The 6131-nt window shown below is 40.9% G+C and overlaps 1 protein-coding gene across 1 annotated transcript in view; it reads left to right on the top strand.

The window, feature by feature from the left end:
- Stk39 (serine/threonine kinase 39) overlaps nucleotides 1-6131 on the top strand; it is a 256775-nt gene that overhangs the window by 129832 nt on the left and 120812 nt on the right. The gene's annotated exons all lie outside the window — the stretch shown is intronic.

The raw sequence follows: 6131 nt of genomic DNA, 5'->3' as shown, positions 1-6131 counted from the left end.
AGACAGACAGACAGACAGACAGAGAGGAGGAGAACTTTTAGAAAGAAAATATATTACTCCGGATTATAGGTGCTTCTCTAATTAAAATCGAGTCTGTTCATATAAAAAGGAGACTGTCAAAATTAACCACGTTAAAGTTGAGGACCAGTGTTTCTCAAAGGGCATCAGTAATGGAATAGGCAAACTTAAACTGGTAATAATATTTTTTAAGGTTAAATAACTGACAGCAGTTGGTATCTAGATTATATGACACATGTCTTCAGGTCAGTGGGGACTTCAATACATATATATAACATATGATGCACACAACATTCCATATGAAGAGATCTGACTGCTTTAGCATCCCTTTAGAGGCTGTGCAAATGTGTCAGTTAGTTACCAGTGAAGTGCAAGTCAGGAAAACAATGAAAGCCGACTGCCTTTTCCTTATGAGAACAGAAAATGAATAGCCCGAAAGAGCTCGCTCAGCGTGTTGGCCTGTTGTGCTTCCAGTGAGAGTGAAACGTGTTACTTCCATAGCCCAGGAACTTTGCATCTGCACACTGTACTAGGAGACAATTACAAGCATGTTCAAACCCACAATGCTTAAAAATACCAAAAGAGAAAATACCCCAGATAAACTTAAACAGGAGAAACAGCAAGGGTTCTATAGCCCACACAGCATCAGGATAGCATATCGCTGTGAAAATAAACAGCATATATAAGTTTAAGAAACATAGCATTGAGTAAAAATGAGCAAGATTGGTGCCATTTTAATAAAGCTTAAAAGTAGTCAATATAAATGGTAATATTTACGCAAGTCTTTTGTGATAGTGCTATTTTTAACAAAGCAAACAGACAGTAAGCACAGAGTTCTTGGTGCTGTCTGGGGCAAGTCAGAAAGACTTGTGTGACTGCAGTAATATTTTAAGCTGGGGATTATTGTACTTCAGACCTTGCAGGTATGAAATCTGTGCTCTTCATCATATACTAACTGTGCCAGGGCAGCAGAGAGAGCCAGGCTTCACAGGGTCCAGGTTGGGTTCCTCTGCTCCGTCAAGGTTCAGCCATGGCTAAGTGACTGAACTTGGTCAGTGCTCATTACTCAGCTGAAAATGGTGTAGTAGCAACTGCACTTGAATAGAGTCCTGCTTGCTAAGTGAGATTCTAACACAGAGTAAGTGCCACAGATGTAGTGTTTGCTAATGATGTGTGATCCTGGATGTCTTTCTGTGGGGCAAAAGTAGTCTACTACACCAAGTGGACCGGCAAATAGTGATCATAGAGATGAGCTGCTCGCTGTATGGATCTAAAGGTGAAGAAGTAATGTCTGTTGATGTTGAGGAAGATTTAAGTATTTAGAAAAAAATTCAAGTCCTTCAAAGACCAAAGAAGGGCCTTCTGGCGAGAGGAGCAACCTTTCCTGCTCCCAAGTGTTTTAACTTTTGGAACATTAGCAAAAGGTTCCTCTGTTTCTAGAATTATTGTGAGAGAACATTCCATAGGAAAGCAATGTTAAGACATTTAAGACATCGCTGCAGCCGTGTTCTTAACTTAGCAGTAATCACGTTTAACTGCAGCAATTATGAACGAGGCTCGTCGATCCCAGACAACATGGGAGAAAGGGTGAGATTCCAACGGGTGGTTTAAAATAACATGTAATCTGTAGTAGGTAGGGTTTTACTGGGGTTCATGAGAGCCAGTTGTGAGACATTTAAAATCTGATTGGCTTGGAAACGTTCTGACCGCACACATTTGCAGTACCTACACCAGATTCACCCACAGTATCGCTGTTGGCACAAGAGCCAAATTCATGGCAAGTGAGTGACTCCGGGGCTGCTTTATGCAGGGTAGAGGGAAAGCCCACGTAGTTTCCACTGTGTGCGCTTAGGACTTAGTCACTATGAACCGTGTTAGAGTCGCTGTTCCTACCTGGTCGGAAAACAAGAATTGAGATCATGAGCAAAATTTCCAGCAGAGTGTAAGAGGTGTGGGTATTTTCATAAGCATTATTGTTTTATGACTCATTCTACCATGAGACATGGGAAAGGCCAGCTATCTCCCCGTTTTGTGCTATAAAGTTCAGCACAAATACGTAGGCGTGAAATAGTTTTCTGGAGACACTTTTTTAAAAACATTCATTTGTATGTATGTGTGTGTGCATGCATATGTGTGCATGAGTACCATAGCACACATGTGGACATCAATAAATGACAGATTTAAGGTTGAATAGTGAGTTGGTGTGTTCAAACCTCCTTATTTGCATGTTCCAGCTATTTACAAAGGCTGGCAAACAAAAATAGCATTTGCCATGCACTACCTATAATCAATCACAGTGTCTTCAGGACTGACATGTCCTCCTCAGGTAGGCTCTTGGTAAGTGAGATTCGGCATCTTTCCAGGAACTCCAGATTCCCCCAAACCCTTCAAACCATTTCCCTGTAGCAAATCCCGATATGAAAAGTTTTCAAATGCAAGACTGGAGGCTTTCACAAGCTCCGGTCACTGTGTCATGCAGTTTTCATGTGGGAATTCAAGTCAGAATAAAGTAAAATGGAGAGAATTTTGAGAACACAGCTTGAGGATAAAAAACTGTAGTCACCCTCTGACTTACAGTTAAATGACTACAAAGTTAACTAGCAGTTATTGTTAAAGCACCAAGTATTATGTATGTAAGCATTACATTGATGATAAATAAATGGAAAACAACAGAGTGAGGATTTTTTTTTTTTAATTTAAAATGAGGTTTTAGGCAGTATTCACTATTCTCTATTGACCAAGGTTTCTGTCCTTCCTGGTTCCCGCCGTTGTTAAGTTCCAAAGAAATCACACATTAATTATAAACTGATTGCCTAGTATATCAGGCTTCTTATTAACTCTTCTAACTTATATTAGCCAATAATTCTTGTCTCTGTTAGCCACGTGGCTTGGTACTTTTTTTTGGCAAGGCAGACACATCTTGCTTGCTCTGTGTCTGGCTTCCTCTCTGAGTGACAACTGCAGACTGAGACTTTCCTCTCCCAGAATTCTCCTTTTCTCATTGCCCCACCTCTACTTCCTGCCTGGCTACTGGCCAATCAGCGTTTATTTAAAATACAAGTGACAGAGTACAGACCATTGTCCCACAGCACTTCTCAGGTGACTGATTTATGATAGAAAACAGAGATTCCTTGAGCTTTAGCTCCCATCTTAGCACATATTCTGCATGATTCTGCATTACATGCTGAACTTCAGTGAAGTGTGGCATAATCTGGGATAGACTCTCTCTGTTCCCTGTGCTGGATCAGTATGGGTTTGCATGTGTGTCTTAGTGTGTTATTGTTCTCAGGGTAGGCATACCGGCAATACAAATTCAGACCGTCTTAGCTGAAGGCTTCATTGTTCTTTAGAGGGAAGCAATATTCTTTCACTGAATTTCAGTGTAAGTAAGGTACTAGAATAAATATAACCCTTCAGTAGGATACAGCCAATTTCATTTTTTCCCCCAGACTTGGAACGATAGCTCATGCAGAATCGTATCGTTTGGTAATTATTTCTTAAATTTCTTGATTAAAAGTGTGTGGTCTTTCTGGAAGATGCAATTGTTGTTTCCGAGTATTGGGCTTCTCTAAGTAATAGCAAATGCTTATTTTAAAAGTTTGTTTTAAGTTGTCAAGGTTTCCTGCTGTACCTTGTCACCCTTAACTTGAATTTGAAGTTGTCTTGCACCTCCAGACTTCCTTTGGCAGTCTGTTTAGGCCACTTAGATCACGTGTCCTCGGGGATTTTTCTGAGGTGGGCCCACTGGAGAACAGTACACAGCTCACAGACTGTGTCTCCGCCAGTCACGTTCTTCTGTCTTCTCTCCATGTCACCTGCACAGTCCAGAGCCAGTTCTCCGTTTGCTGTTCCAGAGGGAATGCCAGTTCGTATGGCTGCTGGTGAATATTAGCCTGCAGGACAGTAGGGACACTGTGGGCTTTGATACCATGTGTAGTGCTGAGCTCCCTTCCATTCTTACACCGGTGCAATTTCAGGCAAACACAGGAGTCTAGGACGCAGCAAGTTCAACCTAGCAGCCCGACAGGTGGCCTGCTGGAAATTAATTTTCATGTTTGTTTGATCAAATATAAGCAATATGACGTAAGGTTTATTAATATATAAAAGCTCATACATACCCAGTTTCTGCTTTGTTTTCCCCCTACCGGATGTACGTTCACACTCTTCACACAACTTCCTCCTTTTCATTGCTGTGTAATATAGTCTATTGGAATTTTTACCCTCAGGCATCGGTCGTTTGGTACTTGAGTTTTCTCAGGTTTTTGCAGTTACAGACACTGCTTCAGCAGTTAACTTTACACACGAGCCGTTGTGTATTTGCGGAGTTATTCTAAAAGGCACGTGTTGAGATGGGAGGTGTGTGGTAAAGGGCCATACCAGTAGTTATTTAGGCAAGTCTGAGCAAACAGCCTTGGTAAGAAATTGATTGTAGTAGAAGCCTCATCTAGAGCATTCTTCAATGAGTATGCTAAACTGGAGCTCTAAATCGTGGCCCACGAAGAATGAATGATACAGGTCTCCACCACTAGAGCCCTTTCACGGAACGCTTCCTTCCTTCAGCCTGACTCTGCGCCTTCACAAACACCCATCCATCCCTCGTCATGGGCACGTGCACATACACAAGCACATATGTAACCTGTGTAGCTCCTCCTCTGCTTACAGCTCTAGAGTTACGAAGCCATACACAAGTTCACCTACTCTGACCTTCAGTGTTATTCAAACTGCAATTCTCATTTATTCATTTTCAGTTTTGTCTCATTGAGTCCAGAAGAGTGAGGGTTCTGAATTTATTGTTTTGGTAAAAAAAATAATGCTTGCTTATTATAAAAAACTTAATTGAAAAAGTGTCTGATTATATAGTCTTAGTCCAGAACCCTAGCACTGAAGTCTAACTAAGCATTGTCCTAGGCCTGTCTTATGATGAATGTATATATACGTGTGTGCATGTGTGTTTGAAAATCCAGATGGGTGCATACAATTTAACACATGCTGTTAATGCTATTCTGAGTGTTGGGAACTTTTGTTTTCTTTTATTAAAAGACTTAGGTTTGTTCCGTGCCAATTGGCACGATGCTGTGAACATCCTATTAATGCTTCTGTAATAGTTGCTTGTATGCATATTTTATAGTTAGTTTTCTTTTTTTAACCAATTTGCCCTGAGTGACGTTTGTGGGTTATAGTTTTCTCTGGGTGAGTCATCCTTTAATATTGGTGCCTTCTTCCTTTAGTATGGTAAAGTCATACCAAGTCAGGCGCTGTAATTCAAACTATTATGTCACTGAATAGCACCACTCAGCCATCAAAATGCATTTGGAAATCTTAGACATTCGGAAATGAGCCAGAAATATTAATGAGGTATATGTTCCAGGAGGAGGGACCATTGCATATGGTCCCAAGACTACAGTATCACCGCTTCTTCCTCTGTCCTGCTGGATGCTAGCTATCCATTTTCCCTGTTCCTCGGATTATTTTGGAACATGTGTCCAGCTGAGACTATTATAAAGGCATTTTCCCTCTTGCCAAGGTACAGAGAGGGCAACGTTTTCTGATTCTTAGAGAATACTTTGTCGTGGAAAGTGCATGTCTAACCAAAGGGCCTGCAGCTGTGGGCTATTTCGATGCTTACTTGAAAACATTTCAGTGTGTTTATTTCTTCAGTGCACTTTATTTCAGAAAAGACTTGAAATAGCCTAACAAGATGCAAACTTTGACTGCTCTGAATTTACTCGATGAGTAAAATAAAATGAATAAAATAGAATAGAATAAATAGGAAGGTAAAAGGGGCACAAGAATAAGAAAGTATATAGAAACCCAAGAATGAGGATTTCTTGCACAGTGTGGCACACGTGAAAAATCTAACTGCCACCTTCAGCAGTTCAAAACGGCGGAAGATGGATGGCTTGTCTGGTTAAAGCACAGTGTGAGACGTTCAGAGTTGTTCAAAGTGGATCTTGGGTTTGGCCCTGAGTTTGCATGATGGAAATGAGGCCGCATCTTGTTCCGGTTGGAGCCCAAGCCTTCTACTTGGAAGAAACCAGGCTATTTTTTGACGATGAAGCCAAAGAGAAAATTGACTTAGGGAAGAGAGTTTTAAGCAGTATAAATTTATGGTC

The sequence above is a fragment of the Microtus ochrogaster genome, chromosome 4, assembly GCF_000317375.1.
Source record: "Microtus ochrogaster isolate Prairie Vole_2 chromosome 4, MicOch1.0, whole genome shotgun sequence".
NCBI classification, from domain to species: domain Eukaryota; kingdom Metazoa; phylum Chordata; class Mammalia; order Rodentia; family Cricetidae; genus Microtus; species Microtus ochrogaster.
The sequence above is the reverse complement of the archived record's forward strand: the minus strand, read 5'-3'. Positions and strand labels throughout refer to the sequence as shown.